The sequence below is a fragment of the Hylobates moloch genome, unplaced genomic scaffold (genome assembly GCF_009828535.3).
Source record: "Hylobates moloch isolate HMO894 unplaced genomic scaffold, HMol_V3 SCAFFOLD_7, whole genome shotgun sequence".
NCBI classification, from domain to species: Eukaryota; Metazoa; Chordata; class Mammalia; order Primates; family Hylobatidae; genus Hylobates; species Hylobates moloch.
The window spans coordinates 117,515,733-117,531,999 of NW_026652282.1; positions in this window are offsets into that span (position 1 = coordinate 117,515,733).

The following is a 16,267-nucleotide window of genomic DNA, read 5'->3' on the forward strand; positions in this document are numbered from 1 at the left end:
TTTATTTATTTATTTATTTATTTATTTATTTATTTATTTATTTATTTTTGAGACAGAATCTTGCTCTGTTGCCCAGGCTGGAGTGTTGTGGCATGATCTCAGCTCACTGCAACCTCTGTCTCCTGGGTTCAAGTGATTCTCCTGCTTCAGCCTCCCAAGTAGCTGGGATTACAGGTGTGTGCCACCACACCCTGCTAATTTTTGTGTTTTCAGTAGAGGCAAGATTTCACCATGTTGCCCAGGCTTGTCTCAAACTCCTGACCTCGAATGATCCACCCACCTCTGCCTCCCAAAGTTCTAGGATTACAGGCATGAGCCACCGCGTCCAACCAACATTTCCATTTAGATGTATGCTGCTTATTTCAAACTCAAGATATTCAAAACTGAACTCTTGATCTTCCACATCCCTAAACCTGTTCCTCCTGCAGTCTTTCCCCATTTTAGGGGATGATGATCTGCTTTTCAAAGTTTTCAGGTCTAAAAGCTTAGCAATACTTCTGATTCCTTTCATCTTTTAGAACCACACATCCAATCCATCAGCAGAAGTCTGTTGGCTCTACCATCAAAATACATTCAGAATGTGACCGTTTATCATCATCTCCACTACTATACCCCTGTTTTAATTCACCCATCACCTCTCACCTAGATTACTGGCGTAATTGCCTACCTGGTCTTCCCTCTTACACTATTGCCTCTACTGTAGTTTCTCAATACAGCAACCCCAGAAGGATGCTACTAAATATGCCATGTTGTATCATTCCTCTGCTCAGAAACTTTCTAATGGCTCCCATTTCATTCAGTATAAAACCTAAAGTTCAGTCATGACCTATATAAAAAAGATGCTACATCATGACCAAGTGAGGTTTATCTGAAGAATGCAAGACTTGTTTACCATTTGAAAATCAATCAGTGTAATTCATCATATTCATCATATTAAAAGTGTAAAATAATGAAAACATAAGACCATCTCAATAAATGCAGAAAAAGCATTTGAGAAAATTCAAAATTCACTCAGTATAAAACTTTCAGCAAGCTAGGAATAGAAGAAATCTTCCTCAACCTGATAATGGGCATCTATGAAAAACATTTAAGTAACAGCATACTTAATGATGAAAGACTGAATGCTTTCCCCCAAGACAAAATATGAGGCAAGAACGTCTGCTCTTGTTACTTCTATTCACCATTGTACTGGAGCTGCCAACCAGTAAAATCAGTCAAGTGAAAAAGGAAAATGCGTACAGTTTAGAATAGAAGAAATAAAACCATCTCTATTCATGATGACATGAATGTATACATGTCATACATGATAAGTGAATTTGGCAAGTTCAAATGATACAACGTCAATGTATAAATTTCTATATACTTGCTATAAACAATTGGAAAATAAAATTTAAAAGAAGACCATTTTCAACAGCATCAAAAAAAACATGGAATACTTAGAGATAATTTAAACACATGTGCAAGACTTTTCCAGTGAGCAGTGTAAAACATTGTCAAGGGAAATTAAAGAAGACCTAGTAAACGGATTGGAAGACTCAGGGGTGTTATTGTTAGAACATCAGTTCTTCCCAAAATGATCTGTAGGTTCAGCACACATCCAGTTAGAATCTCAGCGTAATTTTTTGAGGAAATTGACAATCTGACAAGGTATATAAAAATGCACAGAACCTAGGATAGTCAAAGCAATCTTGAAAAAGAAGAACAAAATTAAGCGACTTACATTATCGGATTTCAATACTTTTTATAAAGCAATAGTAATCAAAGAGTGTGGTAATGCAATAGCAAACACATGGAATCAAATCCAATGCCCATCAAGATAGACTGGATAAAAAAAATGTAGTACATATACACTATGAAATATCAAGCACCCAAAAAGAATAAGATCATGTCCTTTGCAGGGACATAGATGGAGCTGGAGGCCATTATCCTTAGCAAACTAACGAAGCAACAGAAAACCAAATACTGCATGATTTCACTTATAAGTGGGAGCTAAATGATGAGAACACATGGACACATAGAGAGGAACAACATACACTGAGGCCTATCAGAGGGTGGAGGGTTGGAGGAGGGAGAGAATCAGGAAAAATAACAAATTGATACTAGGTTTAATACCTGGGCGATGAAATAATATGTACAGCAAACCCCCATGCCACACGTTTACCTATGTAGCAAACTGCAAATCCTGCACACGCACCCCTGAACTTAAAAGTTAAAAAAAGTGTGGTGCTGGAACAAAGATAGACATATAGAAAATGATAGAGTTCACAGGTAGCCCCACAAATATATGGTCAATTATCTTTTGCAAAGGTGCCAAGACACTTCAACTGGGGCAAGGACAGTATTTTCAACAAATGGTGCTGGAAAACCAGATAAACATATTTTTAAAAATCCCCAACCTTTACCTCATTTCATACACAAAAATTAATTCAAGTGCATTACATACCAAAAGGTAAAAGTTAAAACTGTAAAATCTATAAGAAGGCACAGGAGAAAACCTTCACTATTTTGGTGTAGGCAAAGTTTTCTTAGATGGAACACCAAAAGCATAAATCATAAGGAAAAAGCTTAATAAATTTGACTCTATCAAGATTTAAAACTTCTGATTTCTGAAATACATATTAAGAAAATGAAATGGAAGTGACAGAATTGGAGAGAAACCTGCAATACATAAATCTGACAAAGGACTTGTGTCCAGAATATATAGTGAACTCATAATTCATTAATAAGACAAGAAACCCAATTAAATGAATAGGCGAAAGAGTTAAAAAGAAACATCACAAAAATGATCTAAAAATTGCCAGTAGACACACACAGAGATGTTTATCATCATTAGTCATCAGGGAACTACAAATTAAAATGGCAATCATGTACCACTACACATCTAGTAGGATGGCTAAAATTAAAAAGATTGATAATACCAGGTATTGGCAAGGATGTGAAGCAATTAATACTCTCATGCGTTGCTGGTGGAAATACCAAATGGTACAACAACTTTGGAAAAGAGTTGACAGGTTTCTTATAATGTGAAATATATATTTACTGTGTGTTCTAGCTATCCTACTCTTAGGTAAATAAAGAGAAATGAAAACATAGATCCACACATGGATATTCATAGCAGTTTTATGCATAATAGCTCCAAATTGGAAACAACCTGAATGTCCACTAACAGATGAATGGATAAACAAAATGTGTGATATCCATATACTGATATACTACTCAGCAATAAAAAGGAACAGTTTACTAATATACCCTAAAACATGGATGAATCGCAAAAACATTGTATGTTAAGTGAAAGAAGCCAGACACAAAGAGTTTATATTGTGTGATTCCGTTTGTATGAAATCCTAAAAATGTCAAAACTACTCAATAATGATAGAAAGCATGTCAGTGGTTGCCTAGGGCTGGGTGTGACAGATCTGTCTGGAAAGGAGCATAAGAGAACTTTTTAGGGGTTTGAAAATGATCTGTATGCTGACCATGATAATTATTATATTGGTATAAATGTTGGTTATAGCTCATAGGACTATACACTTAAAATGGGTGCATTTGAATTATGTTAATTATACCTCAAGAAGTTTAATATTAAACAGGCATGGAAGGTAGAATAAGAAAGTCCAACATATATCAAATATAAACTCCAAAAGGAACACATATAGAAAATTAAAGAGAATCAACATTTAAAGAGATAATGGCTGACAGTTTTTTCAGATGTGATGAAAAATACGAATTTTCAGATTCAGAAAGCAAATCTTGGTCAGGAAAAATAAATTCACATTTGGATACAAATTCATAAAATCCCAAATGCCAAAAACTATGTGATGTTAAAATAGATCTAAGAAGAAAGGCAAATTACTTTCTAAGGAATAGCAATTAGATGGATAGCAGACTTAACAACAACAACTGAAACCAGAAGACAATGGAAAAATATCACTATATCCAGCAAAAAATGGCTTCAAACTAGAATTCCACACCATTTCAAAACATTTTCAGAAACTGGATGGTGATTATAAAGGTATATACATATGTAAAAATTCATCAACCTGTATATGTAATGTTTGTACAGGTTACTGTGTGAAAGTTATACCTCAGCAAAAAATTTTGTTTCTATTTTCTTATATTTTTAATTGCTTTAAAAATACAATATGCACATGGTAAAAAATCCAAAACTTTCAGTGAAATTGAAATAAAATAAAATTTAAAATAAAACATTTTAAGTATTTCCAGGCATAGGTTTTGAGTTTTTATGACACATAGATTCTCCCTAAAAATCTACAAAAGAGGTACTTCAGAAGAAAGAATTTATCTAAAAAGGAAGGAGGGAGATTTAGCAATTGAGAGCGAAGAAAATGGTAAGCAGGTCGGTAAAACTAAACAAGAATTGACTCAATCAACAGCAATAATAATAATATTACATTTAATTGATTACATGATACACAAATCTTTTTAACATTTCTGAAATTGGGATGCATCTTATGTGTTGATGTGTCATGTAATTAGCAGCATTTTTTTCTTTGGAGTAGGTAAAATCATGGTGCATGATACAATCAATGATGTCTTTGATTCAGCAAAATGTAATCATAATTACTAATTTGGGGAATGTAACAAAATGGAAACAAAATTATTTACAATGGGAAATTGACTGGGGTTAACATGTTCTAAGATCCTTTTTAAGGATCTTTTTTAAGGATCTTTTTAAGGATCCTTTTTAAGGATCTTCTCTCTTAAGAGAGAAGAGATATTGAACAGATTTAGAGTCTATTAAATCAATTGTGACTATCAAAATTTAAGAGAATCCTAACTATATATCATAATTGCATAGGGAATATAATTTATTTCAAGTGACTTAATTAATTTTTAATTTTTGTAGGTACATAGTAGGTATATATATTTATGAATTACATGAGATATTTTGATACAGGCATGCAATGCGCAATAATCATGTCAGGGTAAATGGGGTATCTGTCACCTCAAGCATTTATCTTTAATGTTAAAAAACGATTGAATTATATTTCTTTATTTTAAGATGTACACTTAAAATTATCTTTGACTATAGTCAACCTGTTGTGCTAGCAAATATGAGGTCTTATTCATTCTTTCTAACTAATTTTTGTACCCATCAACCATCCCCACTTCCCTCCAATACCCCCAACCCCTCATTACTCTTCTCAGCCTCTAGTAACCATCCTTCTATTCTCTGTCTCCATGAGCTCAACTATTTTAATCCAAGTAACATTAAAACACACTCTTTAGACTGTACATTCCTAGTGGAATATAGGAATATATCTGATAAACAAAAATAGCCATGAGAAATATTAGGCTGCATTAAGTAGTGTAGTTAGTAATAATAGTATTGTTATTTTAAAATTATCAAATATGTAATGGGTTAATGTCATAAAGATCCAAGATTTTTAAGATAAGAGAGATAAAGTATACATTTGAATTAATTAAAAGCCCCCAATCTTATATATAAATTAAGAATATAATAAGACTTTATAATTTATTTTTTCTTAATGAAAATATACATATTTCCTAGCTCTTTTCACTGAAAAGCCCTAGAAATAATGATATCCCAGTGACAATGAGCACCCTTAGCACCCATATTATCATCTCGAATTTTCCTGCTAGAAAGCATCAAGAGCTCCTTGGAGGAATAACTCATTTTATGTTTGGAGTAAAAAATGAGCCTCGTAGATCCTGTTGTGTCATAAAGCAAATAAGCTATCAAAGATTAAAAGGGTCATGCCAAAAGGATGCAGGAAACAACTTGAAAATACTGGATTCTTGCTCACCATATAAGGGATTATTTACAAGAATAGTGACTGCAATGGATCGAAACTCATACAATTTATAAAAACCCATGGGTTCATAACAGCAATTTTAAAAATATTGATCACCAGGGTCTGGAGAGAGAGATGAATGTGGAGTGACTGGTTAATTGTGTGGAACTTCCTTTTGAAGTGATGGAAATGTTTAGAAACTAAATAGAGGTGATGGTTACACAACATTGTCCATGTACTAAATGCCACTGAATTGTACAGTTTAAAATAGTTAAACATATGAATTTTATCTCAATAATAATATTAGATGATGGGTACATGGCAGTTTATTACATGCTTTCTCTACTTTTGTGAATGTTTGAAAACTCTCATGAATCAAAGATAAAACAGTAATAGAAAATTGACCTAAATCATAATGAAAATATTATCTATCAAAACTTATGGGATGCAGCTAAAGAAGTACTTAAAAGCGGGAATTTATAACCCTAAATGCTTACATAAGAAAAGGAGAAAGACAAAATTTATGGGCTAAGAATTCGACTTAAGAAATTGGAGTATGAACAAATGAATAAGTTGTAGCAGGAGTAAGAGTTAATAAAAAACATAAATTAACTAAATAGAAATTAAAGATATACTCATTAAATATAAAAAGTGTTTTTTTGACTAATAAAATAGACAAACTTCTGGCAACATAACTACTGCGAAAATATAGAAAGCACAAATAAACAAGACTAGAAGTGAAAATAACTATGGTTACTTCAGAAATTAAACAGTAAGAGGTTATTATAAACAACTTTATGCTAATCCATTTGAAACCATACGTAAAACTGATAAATTCCTAGGAAAATATAGCTTACCAAAACAACGAATAGAGAACCTTGTCTTCTAAATAATAAAAATCATTGTTCAAAAGTTTTCTCTACAAAGATAACATCAGAACCAGATAGTTACATAGAGGATTTCTGCAAACAATTACCGGAATGATAATGTTTATCTTATATACTCACTTTCCTGGGAAATTGAAAAAGGAGAAAAACTCCCTAACTCCTTTCTCATGCTCTCCTTGTCTGAGTGAAAACAGTATGAGTGAGGTGTCTCGTGAGAAAGGAGTTAGGGAACATGAACAGACACTTCTCAAAAGAAGACATTCATGCAGCAAAAAAACATATGAAAAAAACTCAACATCACTGACTGTTACAGATATGCAAATCGAAAACACAATGAGAGACCATCTCATGCCGGTCAGAATAGTGATTATTAAAAAGTCAAAAAACAACTTTTTGGTGAGGTTCTGGAGAATAAAGGAACACTTTTACACTGTTGGTGGGAGTGAATATTAGTTCAACCATTGTGGAAGACAGTGTGGAGATCCCTCAAAGACCTAGAGGCAGAAATACCATTTGACCCAGCAATCTCATTACTGGTTATATACCCAAAGGAATATAAATCATTCTGTTATAAAGATACATGCATGTGTATATTCATTGCAGCACTATTCATAATAGCAAAGACATGGAATCAACCCAAATGCCCATCAGTGATTGATTGGACAAAGAAAATGTGCATACACAAGACGGAACACTGTGCAGCCATGAAAAGGAAAGAGATCATGTCCTTTGCAGCTATATGGATGGAGCTGGAAGCCATTTTCCTCAGCAAACGAATGCAGGAACAGAAAACCAAACACCATATGTCTCACTTATAAGTGGGAGCTGAACAATGAGAACACATGGACATACTGGGGGGAACTCAAACTGGGGTCTGTTGCCGGGGAGGGAGAGCATCAGGAAGAATAGCTAGTGGGTGCTGGGCTTAATAACCTAGGTGATGGGTTGATCTGTGCAGCAAACCACCATGGCACACTTTACCTATGTAACAAAACTGCACATCTTGCACATGTACCCCAGAACTTAAAATAAAAGTTGAAGAAAAATAAATAAGTAAATAAATAAATAAACAGCATGAGAAAAGAAGTTATAGGCTGATCTCATTTGCAAACTTTGGCATACAAATACAAAATGAACTATCAGCAAACTGAATCCAGCTGGTATAAAAAGAAAAATGTATCATGACCCATTTCTTTAAGCCATAAAAAGGGAAAAAGTTTAACATTAAAACATTTATTAATTTGATTCCTTATATTAACAGACTAAAGGAAAAAAACTCATCCTAATAGATGCAGAAAAAAATTTCACAAAATTCAACCCCTTTCCATGATTAGAAAAAACCAGCACTTTGGCAAATAAGAATAGAAAGGAACTTCTTTAACTTGATACGGAGTATCTACCCCCAAATACAGCAAACATCAATTTTAATGGTCCAACATTAGAAATATTCCCCTTAAATTCAGGAAGAAGACAAGAGTCTCTGCATCTAATAATGTTTATTGAATAAATTAGTAGCTGCCTTGACAATGCATTGACTTTATAGCTTATAAATCTGTCTCTGTTGAATTCACAAATCCATTGTTAGATGTTTCCAGAGTTTATGGACCTGCCAAGCTATGATGAAATGGCGTCAGCCAGCCTTAAAGGCCCAACCTGTTGCCAACTTTTATCTTTTTCAGTAAACAGAGTGGACATTTAAGTAAATGCCTGCTGACTATTAAAATTCAGTCCCAGCAGAACCACTGGGAACTTTGTATTGGATGTGATAAAAATAAATACATTAATGACACATCCAAACTTGCTCTTCACATAGCTACTGTATTTGCAGGGGCATCCCCAACTGGTTTCTTCCTGCTTTGGCATAATTGCCCCTGTAGTCTGTTTTGTTGACTATTCACTATTCTAGTCACAGATCGTTGGACTAGACACCATCATTAACTGCCAGTCAGCCAACGGCGCTGGATCCAGGGATTTTTGTTGCCTCTACAGTGGTTTGCTTGAACTCTGTCCTGTACAGGTGCTCTATGCCCAGTGTCATCAATCTAACATAATCACTGATTTTGTGACAATAAAGCTGAGAGGCACAGGTCTAAGTAATATTTAGTGATGGTCTTAGTTGCCTATGAAACTGGGGACACCTCCCAAAGCTGAGAGAATCGGGGCTCGGGGTGAGGATGCAGCTGGTGGGGTCTTTTCCCCTTCTGTATTGTATTTCTGTATAGTCTTAAACATACGTGGTTGTCATTATTCAGTAATCAGCTCTTTCTTGTGACTCTATAGAGAATCTGAGCGGCTGAATCTGCAAACATTCAGAGCTTTGGTATTCTTTCCCCCTTAAATGTCATCTACCCACCTCATCCCTACCCTGTCTTTCTCTTAGTTTTGTCCTTGCTTCGTTGTTATCTATTTCCACTGAAAGATATTATCTCACAAGACAGGAAGACTAGAGTTAGGGTAGTTGATTTGGCAATTCCAGTGATGTCATGAAAACCTTGGGATTTTTCATCACTGTTGCTCTGCCATTCTCAGAATAGGCTTTATTCTAAGGTTTGCAGCAAGATGGCTGCAACAGATATAGATATAATAACACCCAGAGGATGTAGAGGGACCATATTTTTATATGCCTCTTTTTTAGGAATGTGCAAAATTTTCCCAGAAGCCACATAGCAGTTCTCACTTCAAATATAATTGGCCAGAATCAGGTCATAGGACCATTCTTAACCCGATCACTAGCAAGGAATTATGGTCCCCTTAGATCAATGGTTCTCATGCTTTAGCATGCATTAGCATCACTTGAAGATCTTGTTTTAAAGTACAAAGTGCTAGTCTGCACCCACAGAGCCTTATGTTCAGCAAGTCTACGGTGGCCCAGGAATGTACATTCCTAGCATGCTATCAGGTGATGCTGCTGCTGCTGATCTGGGGATGTCACTGCATTAGATCAATCAGGCATACCTCTTGAACTTATGGCCTTAGAACTCAGGAAACCCTGAATCACATGGCTACATGAGGGAGGGTTGGATCCTTGATCAAAATCAGGGTTCTGTTTGGAAATAACAACAACAAAAAAGAATTAGTACTAGAATGTCAACCCGGAGTGTCCACTAAAAAATAAAACTTGATATCCTGCAAATCTATAGATGAAGATGACAGGAATGTTAGACATTCCCTGCTGAATCATTCAAGAGGCAGGAAGTAAAGTGCCTTATTCTACCCATCCACAATACAGAATGATCTCGTGGGAGTCTTTTCACTGTGAAATAGTGAAACAAGCATTGTTTTTAGAGCCAAAAAGAATTTGAAAACCGAAATTTAAGCCAGGCATGATGGCTCACACCTGTAATCCCAGCACTGTGGGAGGCTGAGGCAGGCGAATTGCTTGAACCCAGGTGTTTGAGACCAGCCTGGGCAAAATGGCAAAACCCCATCTCTACAAAAAATACAAAAATTAGCTGGGTGTGGTGGTATATGCCTTTAGTTCCAGCTACTCTGGAGGCTGAGGTGGGAGGATCGCTTGAGCCCAGGAAGTTGAGGCTGCACTGAGCCATGATTGTGCCAATGCACTGCAGTCTGGGTGACAGAGTGAGATTCTGTCTCAAAACAAAACAAAACAAAACAAAGAAAACCCTAAATTGAACACACTAGGTATATATAGCTGAGATCATTCCTTTACCTATAAAATGATGACAAAAATCTGCTTTGCAAGGCTGTTGGAAGGGTTAGAAAGAATATATGTAAAGTGTCCTGCACATTATAGACACTCAACGAGTGGCAACTATTATTAATTAGTATTGTGCCCTTTTTCAAATTTGTGAACCCCACTATTAGTTTTTGTGGTTCTAGGAAGCAGCATCTTAGGGATCCTCAGCGGCATTTCAGGTCGAGCTTTTGGGACAATTTGAAAGTGAACACCCAAACCTGATGAACATCTCTTGCTTTTGAAATGCTTTTGATTGCTGGTAAGCCAAATATTCCCGGTCTGTATAGGTCTGAATGGTGTTTTATTGATTATTCCTCATGGTAAAATGTTAGAAAAATCCATATGTTGAATGTTTTAATGATACTAAGGGTTTGTGGCATTTTAAACCTAGACTAATAAAAATGAAAAGGCTTTGAATTTTAACAAATATTTTAAAAATTAATATAAGTTTTGAATTTGTGTGGGTAAGTATTTATGAAGATCTACACCCTATAATTGTTCTGAAAAAGTGGCAGGTTGCCTTTTGGTATTAATCATTAGAGAGAGTACAACAAGGAGGTAACTTAGACTCCTGTGTGATAGTGAAAGATGTCTTCTTGGTGTATTTTAAAATACTTTGATGAGTATCCGTTTTAAATATTTCAAATGGACTCTTAAAACTGTAGAGGGGAGGGGAAAGCTTGCCCTTTACCTTCTGAAGTTTCACTGAAAAATTAACTGACAAAAGCCAGATTAATTAGAGAAAAGACATGTAAACGTATTAATGTGTACACAAGCGAAAATCACAGAGTGATTGCCCCATATCTCAATGGGGCTTAAATACTTATATAGCCTTATTTCATAGGGGAAGAAGGAGATGGGAAATGTAAGTTTTTAGGGGCAGTAATGATTACCAGAGAAAATAAACAGATCAAAAAACAGAGATTAACATAAAAGTTCTCTTTAAAAATTAAATGACTGAGAGACAGACACTATGTTATAAATAGGTCTGTTCTGGTGTGGTTACATTCTTAGCCTTTACTTTTCTGCAAGAGACAATGAGATAACAGAAAAAAGTAGTTGTTCTTCTTGGTAGCTGTATCCAGTCTTTATATAGATAAAAAAAATTTCTTCTAACAACTGTTAATCTCTAAGGGCCTTTACTTAAAAATACTCACTATACCAGAAAGCCTTATTTTGAGGTAAACTTCCTTGTGCTTCTTCAAAACTCTAGGTTTTTTTAAAAACTATGTTTGCCTTTGAAAAGTGTCTATTGTGGCAGTTAGCTGTCTTCAGTTGCAAGCAACGGAAACTAATTTTGGCTAACAACCACAAAAAGAGGGGTTTACTGCAAGAGTGCCAAGTGTCTCACAGAATTGGAGAAGCTTAATACCCAGGTCTGAGGAAAGACCATAACATGAGCACCCTTAGGCAATATGAGTAACATTGTGCCTGTGGATTGTTTCTCCATTGCAAGAGTTGGCAAACTATAGTCTATATGCCAAATCCAGTCTACTACCTGTTTTTGTAAATAAAGTTTTATTGGAGCACAATCATGCTCACTTGTTTACTCTATGACTGCTTTCATTGTACAATGACAGAATTTTCATAGTTGCAACAGACACTGTATGGCCCACAAAGCTTAAAATATTTACTCTCTGACTTCTTACAGAAAAAGTTGCAGACTCTTGCTTTAGGGCATTGCTGTCAGAATGATATAGTGCCAACTGACTTCCATCTTCATAGCACTACTCAACATTCAAAATTTTGGGAGAGGGGCTGAGATTCGTCCAAACTGGATCATATGCTCACTCCTAGAAAATCAGTATAACGGAGGATGGACTTTATGATTGAGAGTCCCACAAAGAGGATGGATGGAGGAGGAGCAATTCCCTAATGGAAAAGCCAAGGCCTGTTACTACAAAGAGGAAAGGATAAAATGCAGGCAAAAAAAAAAAAAAGTCTACTACCTGTATGCAATTATAACATACAAATTCAGAGATCCCTATATGATCACATAGTGTGCTGGATAGACTGAACAATGGCTTATGTGTTCTGTACTTTGCTTGTTAGAGTAGTTAATTCTTTTTCATTTTGACTTACAGGTGCTATTTATGTGCTATATATTTTAATCATTTGTCATGTAGATGGCAAATATTTTCCTATTAAAAAAATAACCCTTCCAAGTTTGTTCATTCATAGTATTTTTTTCTGATACAAAAGTTCCTCGTTTTAATGTAAAAGACAGTAGATTGACACAAATATTACAGGCTTTGGAGTCCAACAGACCTGGATCCAAATTCTTACCAGTTTTGTAATTTAGTTAGGTTGTTTACTCTCACTGAGCTTCAATTTTTTTATCTGTAAAGTGGGGAAAATGCCTGGCTTTATGGCTTGTTATAAGGAATTAATAAGATATGAAATGTGCCCAGCAAGAGTAGGAACTGAAAATCAATTTTTCAAGTCCTCCAGTCTTCAAAGTTCACCTTCCCCTTTAAAACCAGCAACTGTAATTGGAGCTTGCATATTTCATGATTGTAGATAGTCTAGTCATTTACTGGACTAGTGTTTTCTAGAATCCCCAGGGAAGAGTGACAAATATGTCCCAGTTGTTACTAGTCATCTCAGACTTCCATGCTCATAGGTCACCCTGGCCACCCTCCCATACTCAATACTTGTAGGATTTAATCATTACCACAGGCTCCTCTCTTTATGGAAGGTTTGGAAAAACAAGGTGGGATTATAGCACTTTTGAAACATTATTTTAGATAATCAGGCTTCTAGAGTCCAGTCCCCTTCCTCTTTCCACTCAAGAGGTCTCCTACTAGCTTTATCCCTTAGCCCCCACTAGCTCCACCATCAGGTAGAGCCAGCCTACTTGTCTTCACTGGGAATGTCTTTGACCATATACTATAGTGAAGGCCCCAGTATCCTCCCCCTATACACCAGAGAAAAGGAGAACCTCTTTCCCCCCTCACTTTCATGTGAATATCATTGGAATTCTTAAAGAGATACAAACCTATAAAAAATTAACTTTTTACATTACTATGCAAAACTGTTTAACCCCCAACGTTGTCCCAAATGTCTCCCCTCCAAAATAGGATTCTGGCTTTATATTTCCAGAGAGAAATTAATCATTTGTATTACCTATCTATTTCTGTGAAAGAAATTACCCCTCAAATTTAGCAGCTTACAACAAACAACACTTACAATCTCACAGATTTGGTGCATCAGGGATCCAGGAGTGGCTTAAGTAGGTCCCTCTGGTTTATGGTCTCAAGCCCAAGCTTTCAGCTGGGGCTGCAGTCTCATCTGAAGTCTTGACTGGAGGACTATCTGCTTTAAACCTACACATGTGGTTGCTAGTTCCTCACTGGCAAATTCCTTGCTATATGCTGTCTGGGTGTTCTCTTGACATGACAACTGGCTTCCCCCAGAGTGAGCAATCCAAGAGATATCAAGAGAAAGAGAGAACACAAGACAAAAGCCACCGTATTTTATGCCCATATTTTGGAAGTGATGCATCATCACTTCTGCCATATTTTATAAATCACAATGACCAACCCTGGTACAGTGTAGGAGGAAACTACCCAAGGGTATGAATACCAGGAGGCAAGGATCATTGAAGTCATCTTGGAAGTCTGCTACCATAAAATCTGACTATTTTCTCCAAACAAGAAATGTGCATCCACTCATAGAGAAACAAGAGGAAAACTGCTTCCAATTCCAGCCAGTTTGTCTCTTCTTTTGGCCATCATGATTTTAAAAATTATTAGGGTCCAGTCTCAGCAGTCTCAGAGAATTTCAACATATTTTATGATTTCTAATTCTAATATTTCTTTGGTAAGGAAGAGCTATAAAACTAAAAGGGAGGTTTGCCTAGAATGACTTATATTATTGTTTGAATATATGCTGTCCTCACGTGGAAATCTAGCTAAAGTACAGAAAAGTACATTCTACGTACACTAGCAGCTACAGTTTGCCCCATATCAAATTATATTTTAGTCATAATCATTTGCATTTAATTTGTACTCTTTTCATCAATCATATTCGCTTGAGGTTGTAACCACTTGTCATATTATTTTCTGGCTATTGTCTTTGTCCTTGTGCCAGGGCTCTATAGAGAAAAATGCGACATCCATTCTCTTCTTACTGGAATCTATCCAGATCTACACTGTCATAACTAAATACTTTTTAGAAGTTAAACTCCCCTTTTCTCATATATAATTTAATCCTCACAGCACCCTGGCCAAAAAAAAATGTTGTTATCTCATTTTATCCTTGAGGAAACTGAAACTGTAGAGGTTAAGTAAGTTTCCTGAGATCACACAACTAGGAGAGTATGTGGGAATGCCAAGGTGTGAACCCAGATCCTCTGGTCTTCAACAGAACTTTTTTGAACTTTTTATTGAAGTACAATACCCATACATAAAAGTGCACAAGTCATAAGTGTATAACCCAATGAATGATGACAAAATGAACACACTTGTGTAAGCAGAACCTGGGACAAGTAATGGAACACTGCACCTGTGAAGTTTCCTTCTGCCCTCTTGCAAGTCACTGCTTCTTCAAGAGTAATCACTATCTTCATTTCTAATGGTATAAATAAGTTTAGCCTTGTGAAATCAACTACTAATACTATGAATTATGTTGTGTAGGGCTTCTTTCTTTGTCAGATTCATCCATGCTGTTGGTTAGAGTTGTAGTTTATTGATTCTCATTGCTATTACAGTATTTAACTATGAATATACTACAGTGTATTTATCTGCTCTATTCTAAGGGAATTCTATTCTGATCCAAGAGAACTCTTCAACAGATGAATGAGAAAAACAAACCATGTGATGACTAGTTTTATGTGTCAACTTGGCTAGTCTCCAGTAGCCAGATATTCAATTGAATACTAATCTAGGTGTTTCTGTGAAGGTCTTTCATAGATGTGATTAATATCTACAATAAGTTGACTTTAAGTAAAGAGTATTAACCTCTATAATCTGGGTGGGCCTCACTCAATGAGTTGAAAGGTTTTAACCGCAAAATTGGTTTCCCTGAGAAAGAAGAAATTCCACCTGTGGTCTTCATGTCAACTTCTGTCTAAGAGTTTCCAGCCTGCTGACTTGCTCTATGAATTTTGGACTTGCCCAGCCAGACCCTACAATTGCCAATTCCTTGAAATACATACAGTCATCCCTTGGTATCTTATCTGTGGGTGATTAGTTCCAGGACCTCTTGTAGATACCTAAATCTGCAGTTGCTAAAGTTCATTAAATAAAATGGCTTAGTATTTTTGCATGTAAACTATGAACATCTTTCTGCATGCTTCAAATCATCTCTAGATGACCTATACTACCTAATACAATCCAAATGCTATGTAAGTAGTTGTTATACTGTATCTTTTAAAATTTGCATTTTCAAGTTTTTGCATTTTTCATCGTTTTCTTAGAAATATTTTTGGTCAGTGGTTGGTTGAATTCATGGATACAGAACTTGTGGGTATGGAGGGCTGACGGTCTTTATGTGTGTGTGTGTGTATACACACACACATATATATACACATATACATACATATAGATTCTACCAAAAACCAGAACCAGCAAGAGATATATATTTTTATATATATATATTTATTTTGTATGAATACCATATATTTATAAAATATATAAACCATAAATATATATTATTGTATATATTTATAAAATATAAAAGAATATATAAACAAAATATATGCCATATATATTTATAAAATATATTAAAAATATACATACCTAAAAAAACACACCATACATATTTATAAAATGTATTAAATATATATACAAAATATATACAAAGATGTATATATATACACATATACACACCGTATATGTGGTGCATATATATATACACCGTATATATATACACACATATATATACACACACACACACACATT